We start from the raw sequence: 24,289 nt of genomic DNA on the forward strand, positions 1-24,289 counted from the left end.
ACTTTAACATCAATACAATTATTTAACCGTCGTCGGCCAGGAGAAACTGAACGGATATTAATTTCTGATTTCAAAAGCTACGATAGAATTAATGAAAATATTAATACATTCAGTGGCTTATCTAAGGAAAAAATAGAACAGGCACAAAAATATGTACGATTTTGTATACGCGGAAAGTTAGGAAGAACTGTTCCTATAATATTAGATGAACTTAATTTAGAATGTGCACAAATGTTTTTACAATTAAGAAATAAAGCCAAAGTGCACGTGAAAAATCCTTACTTATTCCAGAACATGACAAAGTTATTGATAAACATTTAAATGCATATCGAGCCATGTTGCGTTTTGCTAAAGAGAGTGGAACTGAATTTCCTGAAACATTACGTGACACTACACTCAGAAAACATATAGCCACTATGGGAATTACTCTTAATTTAACAGATCATCAGATTACAGATTTGGCCAATTTTATGGGTCACCATGAAAAAATACAGAAAACCAGTAATAGTTAAAGATATTACAGAAGTCTCACAACTGCTAGAAGCTGCACAAGGCGTGAGGGATAAAGCAAACAATTTAATTGATGAAAGCGACAGCGATGAGGATGAAAGTAATATAAACACAGAAATTACAGAGAATAATGAAATATTTAACAAAATTAGTTATTTACAACAATCAAGTGATAGTGAGTAAAAAATTTATTTTCTAAATATATAGATTACTTCTTTATCATTTTAACATGTTTCTATGTTTCTATGTTTCTAATGTAGGCTCATTTTCAAGTCCAATGTATAAAAAACGTACAAAAAATGAAGTGAAAGCGGTACAAAAAAAACGTAGATCAGGAGGTAAGGATCTAATTTACAGTGTACATTCGATCAATAAGTTAATAACGTTATTTATAATATTAAATAATCACAAAATAAAAAAGATTTATTTATGTATCTGTGAAAATGCTCCTAATTTTCTTTATATGCAGATGCATTTGCAACGCCTGTTAAACGAACACAGTGGACACAAGAAGAGAAAAATGTTGTATTAGAAGCATTTAAAAAACAATTACAGACTAATACATTAATAACTGGAAAAGAAATGCAGAATCTTATATCTAATACTCCATGTCTGGCTAAACGATCAGTTCCACAAATGAGAATATGGCTACATACACAAAAGAAAAAATTAAATTTTTAAAGTCATTTATTACAAAAACTATTAATATTTTTTTATATTTGAAAAAATAATTTAATGTGCAACATTGAAACTTTATAATTTGAACTTTATTAATTGTGATAATTATAAATGTGATAATTATAAATTTTAGGTTTGTTGTTTTGTTAAAATGTTGCACAAAATGAATATGAAAACTTTAATAATATTTGCTTGATTTTCCATAATGTGATAATTATATAGTTTTATAATTATATAATTTTTATATTTGCTATTTTGTTTAAATATTGCACGAAATGAATATTGAAATTTTCATTTAAATTTTAATTAAAAAAGTAATTAGATATATTTGATTTTTATAATGTGATAATTATTGTGCAACAATTACAATTTTTATGTTCGTTGTTTTAAGTTTAAACATTGCATGAGATTACAGACTGAACTTTTATAACAGAAAATATTTTTATTTTTATTTTATGTTAAATACATGAATAAAAGAAAGTACTGTGATATAGATATATTAATATAGATACATAATATAGACACAAACTTGTGAACATTTATTTTATAAAAGAATTTTATATACGACTTGTAACGATGCACCCCGGAATGCATCGTTTCCCGGCAGAACATCAGCCGGAAGCTGCCGCCCGACGACCACCGTAGGCAGACTTGACAACTGCCGGAGAACCGCACACGCAATCCCGAGCACCGTCACCGGGAGCCGACGAATGAGAACCCCCGCGCAATTATACCGTTATTTTTTCCGCCGGCCGGTGGGAGGGAATAACAAATACGCCGGCGCGTGCCATAATTAGCGGTATAAAAAGGGCTCCCGGTGACACTTAAGTTCAGATCCTTCCGATCCTCTCGAGCGAAAGCTAGTCAGAAGGCAAGCTTAAAGCATAAGAGAAACTCCTAGCGACTAATACGAGCCGAAGGTAGTGTGAACGCTGCCTCAGCCGATCGATATCGGCGCTCAATATCGCTCTCTTCCAAATATCCTAATTAAGACGTCGTATCACGTCACGAGGTGGAACCTGAGCCGCCTCCGACGCTCGCTAGCGTCGCGACGCCTTCCGAAAACCCAAAATCCATCCAGGGAAGCGAAATTAATAAATTAAAATCCCGAATTAAAGCCGAACGCTTGGAATACGGGAACCGCCACAAGAACCGGCAAAAGAAGCGCGACAAAAACCTCGCCGCTGCGCGCCGAAGAAACGCGCCCTTTAAATCGGTGCATCGTAAAAACAGCGATTTTCCGTATGAGAATTAAATCCGCGGACTATCCGATCATAACCGCCGAACCAGCGCAATTACAACTCACGACTCCGCTGAAATAAGACTCCAAGCAACGTGCGAAAACGAGGATCACACATCCGGGACAATCGATATATCGATTGTCGGCCGCGCGCGCGATCTTCCTCACGCCGCGCGAAATCTACGCATCCGCGCACGCACACACAAGCATCCGTACCGAACAATTTATACATATATACACCCACCCACCCACCCACCCACCCACCCACTCACACACACACACACACACACACACACACACTTGTATACACCACACGTTAAAATAAAATACATTTACAAATACATTCAGAGCATTTCTTCCTCCTGGAACCGACGGCTATCCGTTCTGCGATCCGCGCGAAATAGCGACGTTACAGACTTAAGTATTCGTTTTCTTTCATTAATTATATTTTTCAGGTACGTAATAATAAGTTTTTTTAGCTACATAATAAGGAGAAAATGTATAAGATGTACTATTTTTATGTTTATTTTTATATTATAATCGTATGTAATATTATTTAATGATGCAAAGTAAAAATACCTAAAGGTTTTGTTCTCCTTTCATATTAGAATTACATGTCACGTTTATTTAAAAGAATATATGATAAAGTATATGTTGCAAATTGATTTCATATTTTAATAAAATAATGAAACTAATATGTATATATAGAATTAAGGATTCTTTCTCCTTACAATGAAAAAAAGTCGTATTAATCTAACAATAAAAGTACATGGTATCTGAAGCAAATAAACAAAAAAATAGTACAATACATGCAAAATGCATTGAATTGTACCTTTACCATATTCTCTATCTTATTGATATTAATACACATTTCTTTTACAAATTTATAAATAATTATATATAGTTGTTCTATTAGTAGCTGTAAAAAGAACCTTATATACATTATATACATTATATATACCCTGCATATACTATTCTATTTATATATATTTTGTACATATTCTTTATGATTTTTATATTTATATTATTTTAATACTTATCATTGCATTCATCAATTAAATTGTTGGGTATTAATACTTAAAAACTGTTCATTGCTGATTATGGAGTAAGTGTTAATAAGATTGTAATCGAATCTCGCGAACTCAATGTAGAAGACAAAAAATTACAAAACTTCCTACAATAGAAGACATAAATTGCTGCATCACCTATGCTTTATACAATACTTCTAGAAGTTGTGAGACTTTTGCACTATCTTTAATTATTACTAATGTTTTGTACACTTCCTTGCGTATTTTATAATGGCTAGTGAAATTAGTCGTATCTATAATGGTGGTGGTCTGTTAAATTAAAAGTACTTCTTAAGGTGGAAGCACATAAAATTGCAGGAACACATAACCATAAGCGTAAGAAAATTGATTGGTTCATTTTCTTATGCATATATTTGTGGACCAATCAATTTCTTTATGCTTATGGTTATGCGTCTATGCAATTTTATGTGCTTTCACCTTAAGTCTAAGGGCCTATCCAGACAAACTTGCATAGGTGCATATGCATAACATAAGACCATATGGACCAATGAGCATTGAGTATTATGTTATGTAAGTCAATATAGCGATTTAATACTCAATGCTCATTGGTCCATATGGTCTTATGTTATGCATATGCACCTATGCAAGTTTGTCCGGATAGGCCCTTAGGGCTATCGCACACGAAATTGCATAGCTGCATGTGCATAGCATAAGATCATATGGACCAATGAGCATCGAGTATTAAGTCGCCATATTGACTTACATAACATAATACTCGATGCTCATTGGTCCATATCGTCTCATGCTATGCACATGCAAGCTATGCAATTTTGTGTGCGATAAGCTTAAGACTTTTAAGACCATTACGATATGCTAAGTGCTACGGCCCTTAACCTAATCTCATTAGCTTTTTCGTCGTATCGTTATAAGGTCTGTTCGATAATATGGCTGCGGTCCAAGAAGCGCTCTGGTGATTGGTCAATCTCATTAGATTGACCAATCAGGTAAAAGAAATCCCTAAAAAATTACCCTTTTAAAAAAAAGGTAAAAAAAGGTGCTAAGTCCCCGTAAAAAACAGTATATGTATTTGTAAAATGGTGTATTATTAACTGTAAAAAACTACTGTATTGTATATCCTACAAAAATAATGATATCAAAAAAGTTGCGCTAAGTGAAAATAAAAGCTTATAAAAATACTTTAACCAAAAAAAGTTATACAAAATAGCTGATTTAATTTTCTACATTATATCCTAGAAAAATAATGATATCCAAAAATTACGCTAATTGAAAATAAAAACTTAAAATAATTTAACTAAAAAAAATTGTACAAAATAATTGTTTTAATTTCATACAAATAATATTAAAAAGTTGCGCCAACTGAATAAAAATTTTTACTATAAAATAGACATATTTCTTGTTTATTTTCAATATTAAAAGAAAAATGATATTAAATGAATTGTAATATATCTATTATAAAAAATCGAATTGAAAATATGAACAATCATATACATTGCAATAATCATATGCATATATCCTGAAAAGTTTAATTAAAAAAAAAAAGACAATTTTTTTTTTGTTAAATAGAAATTGACTTTTTATGTAAGCATTATATCATGCTCGCAATATTCAACTAAAATTCATATACATCAATGGAAATAAATAAGTTTAAAAGAATATATTACAAAAATTTATAATTGATAAATTTTGAGGACATACTAGTCAATTACAAAACAAGATTTATTTTACGATATCTCTATGTATGTATATATATTTCTTTTCCTTATATACACCTTTTCTTTTTCTTTTTCTTCTCCTTATATACACCTTTTGTATTTATCTCTTGATGATATACTAATACATTAAAATGTTTAAAATATAACAAGTTTTCTGCAATCTCCACTGATTGATTATTTCTGATAAATTTTTTTAGTAATTTAATAATTACTATTTTAATTTGTAATTTGAGAGTATCGAAAATGAGTAGAAAATCGAAAAAATTCATGATTGATATATTTTCAGAACATAAACTAACAAACTAAAACGTTTTATACATAATATACTAAACTCTTAGTGTTTTCCTTCAATTTATATATTTACTATTTTTATTATTTTAATGTAATTTATTTTCCTTCTTTTTATAAAAATGATAATAAGAAATACATACTGAAAAAAACATATTATATATGTTTTGAAAATACATACTAATAAATTAATATAGAAATTATATTATGATTTAATGTAGCATTCATTTTTTTGTTTTATCAGCAAGAAAAAATGAGTATAAAACTAGAATACATGAAAACATGGCTAATAAATGAAATTCTCTTGTGTCCCTAAAATGTACGAAATACAGAACTATATTCATATACATTTGGTCCATTATGGAAACATTCATTCCACAGATTTTATGTCTTCGAATGTTACCAATCATAAAATCTGTTATTTTAAGGACAGCCTTCAAAATATACCATATGGAAAAAAAATTATGAGCTTGGTCCTCAAAAGTAGCAAATGTCCTCGAAATATACCTTACGTGACAAAAAATGTCCTTCAAATGTACCAAAAACACACACACACATATATATATATATATATATATATATATATATATATCTTTACCAAAGGAATAAAATTATTGAAAATAAAATTATTGCATGCAATTATTGAATGCAAAAATTATAAAATATAAGAATAGTATTTACCAAGTAACTCTGCTATCTTCCCTATTGTTTTATTATCTCCCCTTCATCCGGTCGCCGCAATTCTATTCTTTGTCCGCTGTAACAAATTAAAATAATATTATAATTTCGAACTTCTAGCGTTAATTATTATTCTTTATTATAAGATTATGATTTTATAATTAAGTATTATTGTCAACAACTTATAATTATGTTACGCAACCGATCTTTTACAAAATTATACTACACACAATATTTTTGTTAATAACTATGTAATTACAATGATTTGAAGCACCGGAATTTAACGATGTTATTAATAATATTATTACTTTTAAACGAAACATTCTACAAAGATCATTTATGTCTTAAATGATAGAGGAAAATTCATTAAATCGAAACATATAAATATGCATATTGCAAAATTCTGGATGCTAATACATTATTATAAAAAGACTTACCATTATAATAATATGTATGAAAACCTTTGCTGTCCCCACTACATCACAACACGCTTGAGGAAGAGAGACAGAACTAACTTTCGAGCCGCCGACGCCGCCTACCATCGCCTATGCCTGGAACAGAAGTGGGAACCGACGATATAAAAAGGGGCAAACTGCAGCACCAGCGCTTGCACTTCATTAGCACTTGTTTCGCACTTTTTCGCACATTTCCGCCAGTTTATTAGCAACAAGCATCTTAACCGAGCATATAAATCTTAGTCTCGATATACAGATTGTATATTAATATTGAAATAAAATGTTTTATTCACGACGTTTGAATCTTCTACCATCTCCTGCACTGCCTTGCCACTTCTTCAGATTTTCACTAAGATTGAGTAATCCAGAGAAGGAGCAGCGGTGCCTTTCTTCAATTTCGAATTCCACCAATCGGTAAGTAATATAAATAAATTTATCTTATATTAATTCTTTACCAATTCTAACTTTAACTCTGCATGATAATTCAAATTCTAATTATTACCCTATCAACCATTCTTCACACTTACCTTCTTTATACAGACATTTAGTTTTCTCTCGAATTAAATATATTCAATTTCCACCGGTCCTCAGTGCCTAGCACTTAGAGCGTAGCGTCGTTCTGGTCAGTCACTCGATGTACATTGGGTAGCTTACTACTCCTCTGCCGCTTTCATAAAGAGATTCTCTTGAAGAATTTCTTTTTGGATTCTGAGCCGCTGTGACGTCTTTGTACATCGATACTCGACCTCGAATGAGAGACTGGCTCTTAGAGGATCTGTCGAAATAATAAATTTTATGCACTGGCTTATAATTTAATTATTAAAATATATAATTTAATTATTAAAATATATAAATATTAATTATTAAAATATTATATAAATTTCATACTTACCTAACATAAGCCGCTTTTATTCTTATGTCATTAAGTGGCATAGTCTGTATCCATGAATCCTCTCCCGTCTAGATACTTCTAAATGAATCTGAAAATTTTAAAATAAAATTAACAATTCACAATCATCATTTAATATATTTATATACATATTTTAACAATTTTAATACGGAACATACACATTTATTCCAAATATTACGAATGTTATGAACAATTCACTGCATTAAAATTTTACTTAACCGTTAATTCAGATTACTATTTTCTTTCATTTTATTTTATATTATTGGTGTAATCTCATTTGACTCATATTTTTCTCCCGAATATTATATTATTTCATCTTATAAAATATTTTATCCTTTATTATTCTAAACCCTGACTATCTTCAATATCTTACAGATTCTATTCTTCAACTCGTCTATGTTCTCTTATTTTTAGTCATCGGAATATTAGATTTATTATTTCATTTTCTTAACAGGACATTCACTCTGAAACATATATCCTTATACGAAGGTGTCGGACATTAAACCGATCCATTACATCAAATCACTTAATACACATGAGATTGTTAATGATAATCACAACAAAATTGTCATTGACATTCATCTGTCTTCGTTTTCCAATTTTAAATACGACGTTTCTAACATTAACGACAAGTGGTTCATTAATTTGTCGTCAACACAAATTCCTGATAATATCAAAAGCTTCCTACAATTGGGTGAAAACTTCAGCTTACCGGTAACAAATAAGACCAAATTAACAACAGAATTCATAATCAATTTTGAAAATAACCTTGTAAAACTTTCACATGATAAACGCAATGCGGTCAGGAATAAGTCCACTAGGGTGATTAACTCTATACCTTCGTACCAATATCCACTCACCAAGACTCATAAATGGCTCTTACATCTCAACAAGGTCACGAGAAATTTTCTTAATGACAACCAGAATCTCATTATTACCAGAGCTGACAAAGGCAACATCACAGTTGCACTTGATAAGGATAATTACATCCACAAAATTGAAGAGTTGCTCCAAGATAAAGAGACTTATATGGTTATGGAAAAAAACCCTATTAATAAACTTATTTCGAACTTACGGACGTTACTTACTAGATGGAAAAATAATGGTTACATCACACCTAAGATATACCGCTCATTATCATACAGCGAAGGCTCTCTTCCACGAGCCTATGGCTTACCAAAAGTACATAAACCTAATTGTCCGTTTAGAATAATTGTCTCGTCTATCGATAGTCCTCTTTATCAACTGGCAGCATTTCTACATGAAAACATGATTAAAAGTTTTCCTACAGTACACAGCCATATAGAAAACAGTTTTGAGTTAATAAGAAAATTGAAAGATGTACATTTAGAGAATAACTACAAGCTTGTCTCCCTAGACGTCATATCGCTTTTCACCAATATTCCCATAGACCTCGCGATTGATAGCGTTTCAAACAGGTGGGATTACATTAAAGATAACATTGAACTTCCGAAATCAGAGTTTATGTTAGGAGTGAAAATGGTGTTAAATTCTACCTTTTTTACATTCAATAATACTTTTTATCAACAAATGTACGGCACTCCAATGGGATCACCCCTTTCACCAATTATAGCAGATATTGTCTTACAAGATATTGAAACTAGAGCTTTAAATAGTATTAATTTCACACCACCTTTTTTCTTCAGGTATGTTGACGACATAATCACTGCTTGTCCTTCCAACCTCACTGACCATACACTAACAATTTTTAACTCATTTAACTCGAGATTACAATTCACATTGGAAGTTGAAGGTAACAAGTCTCTGAGCTTTCTAGAAACTATGATCATATCGAATAACAACAAACTATTTTTTGATTGGTACCATAAACCAACATTTTCCAGCAGATATCTGAATTTCCTTTCACAGCATCCTGGTTGCCAAAAAAGAGGCACAATAATTAGCCTAGTGGAGAGAGCTTTTATTTTGGCACATCCGATTTTTCTCCAAAAGAATATTAAGCTCATTATTGAGATCCTACTCAAAAATGGTTATCCTCTCAAACTTATTTTTGACACGATTAACCACAGACTCCACTCTTCGACACGAAAATCTACGTCTAAATTTGCAATAGAAAATGAAACACCATCATATTTCACGGTTCCTTTCCTACCGTCATTAACGGATAATTTAAGATACAACTTGAAAGACACGAATACCACGCTATCATACTATAGCCTAAACAAACTTAATGCAATCATTAGATCTCATAAGGACGTTATCCCGAAAGATTCTAACAAAAATGTCGTATACAAAATCGAATGCGATAATTGTGACGCAACTTATGTCGGACAGACAAGTAGGAAGCTAGGTACAAGGATTAACGAACATAAGAAACACATAAATAGATGTACAACTAATAAGTCGGTTATTACCGAGCACAGGTTGAATTTCGATCACGAATTTAAATGGGATGACGTGAAAATATTAAACAAAGAATCTTTTTATAACAAAAGATTAATTTCAGAAATGATATGCATTAAACGACAGCATAACGGCTTAAATTTACAGACGGATACAGAGTGTTTTCCAGATATTTACAATGATATAATAAACAAACTTCCCAATGTCTGAGGTCATACACAGAATTTTAAACGACTAACAGTTCGTTAGATTTGTCATTTGTAATCTGGCCTTTGTAAGAGAAAGTTATGGTTAAAAGTATTATTTAGGATCGTTAACATAATTTTCTCATGGTGACTCTTAGGATACATGTTTGTTCAATTATGTTCATCGCGGCAATGTAAGTGCATTCATCACAATACTTTCATTTGATAACTTTATATTCGTGAAATGATTCAATTCCTCACAAGTTTGTGACCGTTTTTTGTTTTTTGTTCATGATTGAGTTTAATTGATCTAATTACTAAACTGTCAGGAATTGGATTGTTACTTGACCATTTTCCCATAGTTTTATGAGATAGTTGACCATCATTATTGACTTGTTACTTTCACTATCTACATTTTATTATCATTAATTTTCACCATCCACTTTCATTTAATCACTATTTTATACTAATTAGTTATTTATACATTGTTAAATTATCTATACATTTTTGATCTATACTTGCAATTCGAGGAGACAAGTCATTAATTTTTTTGCGGTCTTACAGATTTCCTTGGGAGCACGCTCAAATTTGGGCCAATTAACCTAAATAAGAGTAGATTTGTTTCACAAGGATATGTCTGCCGACCGTTTGAGTTTGATGATGAGCATCACCTAGTTTGGAGCCATCCACTTTAAGGTCTATAAGCCATTTACAATATGATAGGCACAACAGATGTGATTGGAGTCTCATCACCTTAAGATCACTTCCAGCTTGCATCTCTCTACGTAAAAGCCTTATGACTTCTAGATATGCGAATTTTCTAACACTTCATCTCGGTTATCATTCCTTTTTTATATTTTCTTTTTTTCAAAAAACCTGCGCTGAAGAGGACTTAAAAATAAGTCGAAACGTCCGCACATGTCATCAAAAATTTTTATAATTGTCTGTATCAAAATTATATATCAATCTTGTAATTATGATTCACTAATACACATATATATTTAACAATCTTTAATAATCGTCAGCTCTCTATGCCTTATTGACCACTTTACGTTTTGAATATATCCTTATACTTCATTATTCAAAATTTATTAAATCACCGTAAGTAACATATCCATTATTAACATATCATTGTTAACACATAAATCAATACTAAAAAGACTCCCTCAATAGATGGTCAACCCGCGTAGAGTTGATCAGATTACAAATCGAGCCTTGTCACTTCGCGAAGGACGGGTACGCCGTCGCGAACAAAGCCAGCGGCTTATTAGGATCGGGACGACTATTCCGCGCCAGCTCTTTGTGGATGTAGACGACATCCCGGCGGACATTGAAGCTGCACACAACGAACACGAGGAACTGTCATTCGCCCCCTGTCTTTAGACCCCTCCGACGTCCCTGAGAACCGTGAACACGACTGTCATATCCCGCGCCTAAATTTTCCGCGAATCTCACTGCAAAAACGACTAAGTCCATTCTAGCGCGTTTGAATCACGCGCCTAGGCGCGCCATGACACCGAACCTCATCCTGCGGCCGAGCGCGGCGCCGCAGTAGTATAAGCTTCCGCCGAACGCCGAGAGATGGCGCTCATCCCGGGCCCCTCTCTCTCGGAGCTCCCCACTCTCGACCGCCGCAGCGGCCGAGCCGCCGAAATCGAGGGACCTCAGAGCGGGCCCAGTCTCAGTCAGTCGACATCGTGACTTCGAACCGAAAAGATCTAGCTCCCAAGCAGAGCTCTAATACTAACTCCAACTTCTAAATCTAACTCTAAATTCTAACAAGGAAAGGGTCGGAAGTGTCCCCCTCCGATTTTAATGAGCTTTGAATATGTTGTAGTCTAGATCAAAATAGGAGACACGTATTTTTTTATAAGTGCTGAGTCGGCCGTTAAGGGGGTGAAACACCTTCTTGAAAAAAATCGATTTTTTCATTTCTCAGCGGATACCGTCGAAGCGATAAGAGATATAAACAAAAGTTTCAAATAAAAGTTTTATGGTCTTTAATGTACTTCAAAATCATGTAATCAGATTTGTCGAAAATGTCATATTTTTCGAAATCCCCCTCCCTCCCTTTTAATGTTTGAAAATTTTTAAATTTGTCTCATAACAAAACTTATAGCTCATTTAACGACAAATTCAATCATATATAATAAAGTTGTATTCCGAAGTCATTATATATATGTATATGGAAATATTACATAAAATACCGTACATAATTATTGCATACAAGAATAACAAATATTCATGGTTGATATCGGTTACAAAGATGATGATCATGAAAGAAATGATTTATACAAAGGGATTTTTTACACCATGCGCAAGAAATTACAGCAATTTCACCGCAAATATCACATGTTGGTTTTAAATTAGTTTTGAAACAAAAATCTACTGGTGTATCAAATTCTTCTGGTTTCTTTTCTAAATAACCACTTTTATACCATGCATATTTGAATAAATTTTTAAACCTTGGTGATGAAAATTGATTATGTGTTAATGATTGTAATTTTAAAATATTGTTTCTTGAATGAAGCTTGACGTCAAGATCTAAAAGCATGATGGTATCTGAAAAATGTCTAACAAAATTTTTCCATAAACGAAAACCGAATACATCTAAAGGTTGTATTTTTCCCGTTGCTCCAGCTGGTATAGTTAACAAATTAATATTGTCTATAAAATCTGGTTTGTTTCTTTGAATTATATCAGGACAATGACCAGTCCAAGAATCTAATAATAACACTGATTTTGGTCCAACATTTGGAAAAAACACTTCTTTTATCCAGATCTCAAAATGATGCGATGTTAATTTTCCAGATTTTGATGCCATGACAAAGATATTATTATCTTTAAACATTGTTTCTTTTACTATTGGACCAAATGTTCCAGTAGGTTCTTTTAAAACAATAAACAGAGGCGATAATAATCTACCATCAGCTGAAACAATAGGTTGTATAGTATAACTATGTGTAGTTGCTGATATGGATTGTACTATGCGCTCTACTTTTTTAATACCAATAGGTGATAGTGAACGACCGGAATGAAATTCTAATTGAAATCCACTTTGGTCCGAATTATATACATTTTCAATTCCATATTGTATAATAGAAGATTTAACATTTTCGATAAATGACTTGCTTCGTGCTTCTAAATCTTGTCTGACGCTAAATTTTTTTTTGTTATAAATTTTGTAATTTTTCTAGATACGATATTATGTGCAAGCTTAAACCTTTTTACCCATGATAATGATGCTGTAAACCCAAGTAGATTTACTTCCTTCTGTGCGCGAAGAGCCCATCGAGCAATATCAATGTCATGAATAATTATTCCCTTTTCAATACCTTCATGGAATTTATTTAACGTATATGTTGAAATTTCTTTCAGTTTATCAAATCTGTTGCCACCTTGATTTACTTGCTGCTCCCATCTTCTTAATTGACGTAATGACGTGACTTTCCGAAATCTATTTCTTATAGATGCAAGAGTTCTTGACTTTTTTGTTCCACTTCTCCGTAACTCTACTGCATTTCTTTTATATTCTATTGGTACAGAATCCGCAACACATTCAATTTCTTTTACAAAATATGTGTCTTCTTCTCTTTCTTCATCAATTACAGGTTCTACTTCAGGTATATCAAATTCGTTTTGAAAATCTAATGATGATTCTTCATAAACTTCAAACGCTTCTTCATACATTGATCGAAGCATATTTTCCATCATGTCTTTTGTTTCATTTTCATCTGTTGTAACAGGACTTTCTGGGAATTCCCCAGTCATATACAGTGCAGTGTATAGCAGTACTGCTACATTTCTTGGATTAAACATTATCTAAAAAAATTATTAACATTATGTATATTTGTTTTATAAATATTAGCAAAAAAATACTTATTAGCAACAAAAATATTTTATTATTTAATGCGTATTAATAATTTATTACGTTTTCCGAGTTTCATGAAAAATAGAACAGTTTTATCACATAACTTAAATAAAGTAATAAAATATTAATTATAATTTAAATACATTAAAACAAAACAGATAAACCGCAATTTTGAATGAAGTGTAAGTAAAAGCAAAAAACTATAAAAGTTTTAAAAATCGAAAAAGTACATACATACTGTATTGTTGTGTGCGTGGGGCACAATTGTTTTTTCAGGATAACGGCTAGTCTTGTTAATTAACTCGAGCACTTGTTAATTATTTGATAACTGATTTGTGACTGTCCGCCGCTTCTAGGCGGTGGCTTTTAACGCCTCCGGTTCTGAACGATTATCGGAGGAGGATCGCGCGGTGGCATGACCAAATAAAATCATTGGTTATTTCTAAAGTGGCGTGATCAAAATGCAAGCGAAGGAAGTCCGAAGACTTCCTCGCATTTTATTGCAATTCAGCGCTATTTCGAGAGTGATTTCTTCCTCTGTTTGATGACTTGGCCGTGTGATACTGGCTGTATCAGCACTTCGGGCAGCTGACTTTCTTATCGCGACGCATTTTTTCGCTCGCTTTATAAGTTATAATCCTTTTAATTATTTTCTTATATATATAAATATATTTACTATCGCGCTCGCGTATATTCGATAGACGCTTTAATAGTAATATGTGTTCCACTGCACGCAGTTGTTAATAAAATAATATATTGCACCAACTCATTTCGCGAATGCGACATCTGTTTATTCATAGAATTGAATCTATTAACATCGGCATCTGATCAATAATTTTCCTTGTCCGACTAGTTTTATTTTTCATGCATTAAAAACATTACTTTTCCATATAAATTATATGTATATTTATTGTCACATAATATAGACATATATTATAATTATAATTATTATATAATTTATAATTATATTTATAAATATAATTTCTATAATTTATAAAAATATATTCTCATAAATTATTTATTGCTAATTTATGGTTGCCTCTGTGAGTTTGCGAAGAAAAATGACTGTCGCTGTGAATAACGAGCGTCATAAGGCGGATAAAGCGGGCGTATAGTAGTGTATAGGGATATTTTTAATTTATTTCTGAAAAATGTGACTTCGGAATACAACTTTATTATATATGATTGAATTTGTCGTTAAATGAGCTATAAGTTTTGTTATGAGACAAATTTAAAAATTTTCAAACATTAAAAGGGAGGGGGGGGGATTTCGAAAAATATGACATTTTCGACAAATCTGATTACATGATTTTGAAGTACATTAAAGACCATAAAACTTTTATTTGAAACTTTTGTTTATATCTCTTATCGCTTCGACGGTATCCGCTAAGAAATGAAAAAATCGATTTTTTTCAAGAAGGTGTTTCACCCCCTTAACGGCCGACTCAGCACTTATAAAAAAATACGTGTCTCCTATTTTGATCTAGACTACAACATATTCAAAGCTCATTAAAATCGGAGGGGGACACTTCCGACCCTTTCCTTGTAAGTCGAACTCTAACTTAAGATTTTTGTACTAGCTCATATATACCAGTGTCTAGAATATATTCCTTTTATTTTATATATCAACGTCGTGATTATTTATCGAATCCTACCTTGCATTTAGTTGAGATTTCTCACCAGGCACGCATTCATTTGTAATAAATTCTAAATAACATTGTGATCTTGGACCATCGATATCTGTCAGAGAGGACCACCGCTCACAGATATAGCTGAGATATTTTCAATCAGTGAGGACCACCGCACATTGAACAATAGCGAAGCTACGATTAATCCAAGAATCATCCAATTGTTTAAAATACAATAATCGATATCGCAATCTTGGACTTATTCTATCTGTCAGAGAGGACCACCGCTCACAGATACAGCTGAAATATTCTTGATCAGTGAGGACCACCGCACATCGAGTAATAGCTAAGCAATAATAAATCCAAGAATGTTTTTTATTTATTTAAATCATAATGCCTAAAACTCGCCGTGCCGGGAGAAAGAACCAACTACGCCGACTACGTCGCCATTACGAGTGCTCAGCGGATCGCTATACGCGCATCATTGATAATTATTTAGATCCGGAATACGAACAATTAATTGCAAACAATTCGAAAGTGAAGTGCAATACTGTGTGGCCGGAGAAGCTCACACCCATCGATACAGACGTCACCCCATTCCGGCCTGCCACCACCCTCCCTGGAGACCCACGAGGTGCATCACGTGTCTTAATCAACCACGGCAGCAAGCAGGAAGCCGAGCGATCCTGAGGAAACTTCTAGAATCTTCTCGAAGGTAAGAAAATCTTGTTCGAACGCGTTCGTCGAGCCCTTCGTCTACTAAAATTTACGACCACACCCCGACCCTTCGGCGCCGAGACACATTCCAACGCGCCTCATACACCTCGGAATTAAATCGCCAACGCCGTGCCGCGGATAAAACGCGATCCCGTGGAATCAGAGCAACAAAATTGATACTAACGCTAATAAATAATCACCAGAGACTCCCCTGTCGTCGAATTAATTCGATTCGCGGTTTAATTCGGCCCCGAAACGCGTTTTCTAAAAGTTTGATTCACTGGGGTTTAATCCGACGACCCAGTGACCTACTTTCACTTTGGCATTTAACGCGTGACCTATATATTTTGACCTAGTGACCTAGTGACCTAATTTCACTTTGGCATTTAACGCGTGACCTATATATTTGACCCACTTCCACTGACCTACTTCCAGTTCCGGGATTTAATCCGACAGCCCAGTGACCTAGATAAATTTTCTCGATGACCCAGTTTGGAAAACTCGCTTTCCGATCCGATTTTCTCGGCAAAAACAACTTTCTAAGCACTTTTCGCGTTAAATTCATACTTCCCCTAATGTGCCATCACGGATTAAAGAATTTTATCCACTCCCCCCCTTTCTCCCCCCTCGAACTACCCCTAGCTTATTGTCAGAAGGCGTGCGGATTTTCCCATGATATAACCAGAAACGCACTTTGCCCTGTTTGTTACTACTCCCTGCCGTCGGGAGAACACCAACAATACTCATATATAATTAAACACCAACTCGTGATTGGCGAATGTATTGGAGTCGCCTGTAATTCTTGCGGTAGTCGATTAAGTGGTTGCAGAGTCAGTGACGAGTGCGGGGAATGCTCACAACAATACATTGATTACCTTTCGCGTTCCGCAAGTTTTTCCCCTAACCAAGACGGCATTATAATTCCCATTGCATTCCCCGAGGAAGAATCCACCGGCTCAGAATCAGAAGATTAAGTCCGAGTTATTTAGATCGCGCGTATCCCCGGGAAGAACCGCATAGGTTTGCTTGACCCGAAAAAAGCGATCAAGTCCTGTCGTGTCCGACTACCCTGTAGCTCCGCGACACCCCGGGACGTAACACGTTATTCGGATTAAAAGCACTCATTTCTACTTAGTACAGTACTTCGCATCATCGCATGCTATCTTGAAAAAAGCATTTAATTCACGTAAATACGTCGCATAGGGGTGCGTTATTCGGATTAAAAGCACTCATTTCTACTTAGTACAGTATTTCGTATCATCAGATGCTATCTTGAAAAAAAGCGTTTAATTCATGTTAGTACGTCGCATAGGCGTGCGTTATTCCGATTAAAAGCACTCATTTCTACTTAGTTCAGTAGTTCGCATCATCGCATGCTATCTTGAAAAAAGCATTTAATTCACGTTAATACGTCGCATAGGGGTGCGTTATTCGGATTAAAAGCACTCATTTCTACTTAGTACAGTATTTTGTATCATGAGATGCTATCTTGAAAAAAAGCGTTTAATTCACGTTAGTACGTCGCATAGGTGTCCGTTATTCGGATTAAAAGCATTCATTTCTACTTAGTACAGTACTTCGCATTATCGCATGCTACCTTAAAAAAAAGCGTTTAATTCACGTTAATACGTCGTATAGGCGTGCGTTATCCGGATTAAAAGCATTAATTCCTACTTAGTACAGTACTTCACATCATCACATGCTATCTTGAAAAAAAGCATTTAATTCACGTTTGTACGTCGTATAGGCGTGCGTTATTTGGAATTATTAAAAGTATTCATTTTTGCTTATTTCAGTAGTTCGCATCAGTGCATGCTATCTTGAAAAAAAGCGTTTAATTCACGTTAGTACGTCGCATAGGCGTGCGTTATCCGGATTAAAAGCACTCATTTCTACTTAGTACAGTATTTTGTATCATGAGATGCTATCTTGAAACAAATCGTTTAATTCTAGTTTGTAAGTTGTATAGGAGTGCGTTATTCGTATTAATAGCATTCATTTCTGCTTAGTTCTGCAGTTCGTATCATCGCATGCTATCTTGAAAAAAGCATTTAATTCACGTTAGTACGTCGTATAGACGTGCGTTATTCCGATTAAAAGCACTCATTTCTACTTAGTTCAGTAGTTCGCATCATCGCATGCTATCTTGAAAAAAGCGTTTAATTCACGTTAGTACGTCGCATAGGTGTGCGTTATTCGGATTAAAAGCACTCATTTCTACTTTAGTACAGTACTTCGCATCATCGCATGCTATCTTGAAAAAAGCATTTAATTCACGTAAATACGTCGCATAGGGGTGCATTATTCGGATTAAATGCATTCATTTCTGCTTAGTTCTGTAGTTCGCATCATCGCATACTATCTTGAAAAAAAGCGTTTAATTCACGTTAGTACGTCGCATAGGCGTGCGTTATCCGGATTAAAAGCACTCATTTCTACTTAGTTCAGTAGTTCGCATCATCGCATGCTATCTTGAAAAAAAGCGTATAATTCATGTTAGTACGTCGCATAGGCGTGCGTTATTCCGATTAAAAGCACTCATTTCTACTTAGTTCAGTAGTTCGCATCATCGCATGCTATCTTGAAAAAAGCATTTAATTCACGTAAATACGTCGCATAGGGGTGCGTTATTCGGATTAAAAGCACTCATTTCTACTTAGTACAGTATTTCGTATCATGAGATGCTATCTTGAAAAAAAGCGTTTAATTCACGTTAGTACGTCGCATAGGTGTGCGTTATTCGGATTAAAAGCACTCATTTCTACTTAGTACAGTATTTTGTATCATGAGATGCTATCTTGAAAAAAAGCGTTTAATTCACGTTAGTACGTCGCATAGGTGTCCGTTATTCGGATTAAAAGCATTCATTTCTACTTAGTACAGTACTTCGCATTATCGCATGCTACCTTAAAAAAAAGCGTTTAATTCACGTTAATACGTCGTATAGGCGTGCGTTATCCGGATTAAAAGCATTAATTCCTACTTAGTACAGTACTTCACATCATCACATGCTATCTTGAAAAAAAGCATTTAATTCACGTAAATACGTCGTATAGGGGTGCATTATTCGGATTAAATGCATTCATTTCTGCTTAGTTCTGTAGTTCGCATCATCGCATACTATTTTGAAAAAAAGCGTTTAATTCATGTTAGTACGTCGCATAGGCGTGCGTTATTCCGATTAAAAGCACTCATTTCTACTTAGTACAGTACTTCGCATCATCGCATGCTATCTTGAAAAAAGTATTTAAATCACGTAAATACGTCGCATAGGGGTGCGTTATTCGGATTAAAAGCACTCATTTCTACTTAGTACAGTATTTCGTATCATCAGATGCTATCTTGAAAAAAAGCGTTTAATTCATGTTAGTACGTCGCATAGGCGTGCGTTATTCTGTGTTACGTCTCGAGTATTAATTTAGACTAACTAAATTTTTATTTCTCTTGACTAGAGGTTTATCTCTCAATTTATTTTCTAGGGCAACCTGCTAAGCCGGCTTTATCCTGGGACGCCGAGAGATAGAGTCTAAGGTAACCTTCTGGGTAGGAGAGTCTTATATCGACAGTAAAATACTCTAGGTTATTTAGTCCTGACCAAATTTCTTTTATTCTTTTCAATCAGTCATGGTGATACAATGTTAAGAATATATATATATGTATATTTTTATATAAACGTGTGTATTATAAGTTGATACATGTGTATATATGCTTTATTGAAATTATATCGTTTTAGATATGGTCCAGGAGAGCATTTATTCTGTTATTAAAGTCTTCGTTGTCTTCTTCTGGATCAGAAAAGAGGGGCTCTGGTGTTCGATTTAACGTATCTCTCTCGAATTCATTCCAGCAGTCCTCAAGGTCCTCCAGGGGTACCGGGGAGTAACTGGGAGATGAGTAATTAGACCATAAGGGGGAGCTCGGGGGAGAATATGGCAAGGGCGATACCGGGGGGGAATACGGGGATGGCACTTGGACGCCGACGTCAATCAGAGGCCTTATTTCGGCATTTCGTTCCCAGCCTCGGAGCAATGCTAGCGGTATTCTGCTTCCTCCAATGAAATATCGCTTGAATGTCCGTCTAAAGATTCGGTGTCTTCTTCTTCTATGATAACTCCGTCAGAGTTATTCTCTTGAGCTTCTTCTTGGGCAGGCTCAGGGCTTGGTTCGATGGTTAGAGGGGCAAACGAGAGTTCAAAAGGAATATCTTCTTGGTTATTATAAGATATTAAAATGTTAACTGGAATTTCGTCACGATCAATGAATAATCGTCGAGCGACAGGAGTTCCCGTTATTCTGCTCCTTATAATTGCTCGTCGTCTAACGCGACCTTCTCTGATGGAGAATTCACGGTTCAAGATTCTATCAATTCGTCTAGCGTTAACCATCTATAATTAATTCCATCGATTGTTAATAAACTCCTTTATGTAAAACTATGATTTATGAAAGGAAAGAATCTACTTACGATGATTAGTTTATTCCTTTATATAGAATCGTATGTTTATGTATATGTATATTCAAGATGAGGGGTCCTGTCAAGGGGGTAATTGAAACAACGTGTTAGTATGTTACCTTGTTAAAATATTTTTTAATAGAGAATGCGTAGAGAGGAAGTGGTTGACAGATTTAATATTCATGCTTAGATCGGAGCAGCATGATATAATATTGCTATGTTTCACTGTATAGTAATAGCGACTTTAATTTATTAATTCTTGTTTCAAAATTCTAGTTTGAGTCTAAGATTATCAAAGGGAAAGGATATGGGAATACAGACAATGTCAATCAATGACACGAATCAAAGCGGCTGACTTATATTTTGTGAGTATGAATTAATTGTATGTGTATTTAATTCGAAGTTATAAGTCAGTGCATAAAATCTATTGTTTCGACAGATCCTCTAAGAGCCAGTCTTTCATTCGAGGTCAAGTATCGATGTGCAAGACGTCCCGTCACAGCGGCTCAGAATCCATAAAGAAATTTTTCAAGAGAATCCCTTTATGAAAGCGGCAGAGGAGTAGTATGCTACCCAATGCACATCAAGTGACTGACCAGAACGGCGCTACGCTCTAAGTATTGAATACTGAAGACCGGTTGAAATTAAAATAATATTCAACTTGAAAAGAAACTAAATGTCTGTATGAACGGTCAAGGTTCAAGGAAAAATAGTAAAGTAGTAAGTATATAGGTTGAGTTGACATGCGTAGTTGAAATATAGTTAGTTAATTAATTTATAATTTGTAATTGTACTTACCAGAGGATAGATTCTTCAACTCGTAATGACGATGTTCTTTCCCAGGATCGAAGGCGCTCAGCAAGTCTCCTAGGGAGGTGTTAGGGTTGATGAGAGAATCGGCAGAAGACCCGGAGTATTATTTAATAATACTTTATTAATAGACTGGTTGGTTATACACTCTCGGTGTTGTAAGTCTCAACGTGACAAAGTTTTATTATAGCGGTACTGCTGGTAAGTCTTCTAGGTGTTTCTCCTTTCAGATTTTACGATCAACTGCGCGGAGACTGAGGCTCTCGCTCCTAAGGTACTCTCGGATCCCTACTCCTTTCCAGGCGTCGGCGATGGTAGGAAAAGGCGGCGTAGGCGGCTCGACCGTTATTGCTGTCTCTCTTCCTCAAGCGCGTTGTGACGTAGTAGGCGCGCAGTACAGAGTGGGGAACGACGAAGCCGTCTATTATACATTGTGCATCGAATACATTGTTCCTTTATAAAGGTAAGTTTTATAATAATTTATTAGCAACCAGAATTCTTATAATGCATTCATATATGTCTTTTGATTCAGTAAATTTTCCTCTATTGAATGAGACATGAATGGTTCTTGTACGACGTTTTATTTAGAAGTGAAGTTTTGTCATTAGCTAAATAACAATATAAAATTTAATTAATATTATTAATGATAAATTCTGGCATGTTAAATTATTATAATTACATTGTTAATGTTAGAAAATAATATTCGTATATATAAATGTGGTGGTATAAACTTTAGTAAATTGACAGTTGTTAACAATAATAATTTTCGTGAAGACAATATTTTATAATGAAATAATAATTAATATTGAGCGCTCGAAATTATAATATTATTTTAATCTGTTGCAGCGGACGAAGAATACGGCGACCGGATGAAGGGGAGATAAGTTGCGTCTGAGTGCAGTTGCACTAAACGAAGGGGAGATAATGAAGTCACTTGGTAAAACTTTCTTAATATGCTTTGTTCTTTTATTCATTTAATAATTGCATGCAATACTTCTTTCAATAGTCTTGAGTCTTTTGACTTCAAAATTTATTTTGCATATATGTATGTATATATGTATATATGTGTATGTACGTTCATACGTTTAAGAACTTTAAAATGTTTTATATTATTAGTTAGCAATATTAATAAGCATTAAAGACTTAGTAATATTGAGATTAAGAATAAATCATATGCACGCTATTATACTCTTGGGCTATTATTCTTAAGTCTTCTTGGTCTTAATACTTGGCCTCGAGACAATAGAGGAGATAACAAACAGAAGGGGAGATAAGTTGCGCTTCAACTTATTTGCGACGCTCTTATAAGCTTGAATAATTTATTCGCATATAATGCTATGACGTTGAATATTCACATATATATATGCATTATTTTTTATAATGTTTAAATCATTTCTTTTACTGTGGGTAACCTTTATTGAGTATGCGAAATTATTCTATTTTATTGTATCTTCATTTTTTGTTCTATGTTCAAATTGTATTATTGTAATTTTCAAATTTGCATATGTATATGTGTTACAAAAGATTATATATATATGTTGGATTAATTTTATTTTACGCTTGAAACACTTCGAAGTCTCCTTCGTATAAGACTTATATTCCGAAGGGGAGATAAGTCGGCTGGCGCGAAAAACATTAGGGGAGATAAATCGCGCGTCCGCTCTGTCTTAAGCGCATTATAATTCTTGCATGCTATTTTATTCTCGTTATAAATTTTTAATGTACCATAAGCAGTTATATGTACGTTAATTGTCTTTTCTACACAGGCTTTGTTAAATGGATTAAAATAATTTTAATACCTGAGAATAATTGTTTTTATATGCACATGTTCTCTCTTTTAATTTTATTAATTAGTTGCATGTCTCTTATTAATTTATTACCATTCGTTGGCTGGTTTAATACTGTCTCTTCTAAAGTTATATTCTTATATTCATTCTCTTCATTTATAACTCTTATTCTCTAGGCCGTACACTGAGCTGGATGATGCAGCTACGCATGACGCTATGCACACCGGATGAGGGGGAGATAACAAATCATGCGAGGCTGACCTTGGTCGAGCATTATAAGGCTCTTATAATTTTTGCATGAGACAAAGAGTTAAGTATAAAATTTATTCATTTATTCTTATACTCGTTTTTATTGACCTTAATAATTTTGAAGTATCATACAAGTCGTTTAGCATATAATTTCGTTATGAATTTATTAATATTAGTTATTAGCTTTATTCAAGATCATTTATTATTCTTTATTAAATTTGTTTTCAGACAATTAGACGACCACGAGTTTTAAGCCTTAGCGTTACTATTATGTAATGCCTTTACTCTGCTGTATTCTTTCGTAAGTATTTCCTTTCGAGACAGTTGCTAATTCGATCATGCATATTCTATATTGAAACTTGCATAGGTACTTTTATGAGAATCATTTATTAATTTTTACGTTCGTGCTTTATATTCATCTTGTAAGATTGAATTATTAAGATTTATATTTTCTAAAAGTCTCATGTATAAGTTCATGCATATTCGCTTTAGTTCAGTATTTTATATCTTACGCTAATTTTATGTTTGAGATTGTCAATATAATAATCATTCTTTAACTGGCTTAAACGATGCTTCTACAGAGTTATTAAAATTATAATTACCTTGTCAGTATATATAGATTGAATAATTCATTCTTTTCAGATGGAGCTTTGCATGTACGTTGGAAGGAGACTGTATATACGTCAG

General features: G+C 33.7%; 1 pseudogene; it reads left to right on the forward strand.

The window, feature by feature from the left end:
- Window positions 1-335: 335 nt before the first annotated feature.
- On the forward strand, window positions 336-23,584 carry LOC112638001 (annotated as a pseudogene).
- The last annotated feature ends 705 nt before the right edge of the window (window positions 23,585-24,289 follow it).

This window comes from Camponotus floridanus, unplaced genomic scaffold (assembly GCF_003227725.1).
Source record: "Camponotus floridanus strain SB8 unplaced genomic scaffold, Cflo_v7.5 scaffold235, whole genome shotgun sequence".
Lineage (NCBI taxonomy): Eukaryota > Metazoa > Arthropoda > Insecta > Hymenoptera > Formicidae > Camponotus > Camponotus floridanus.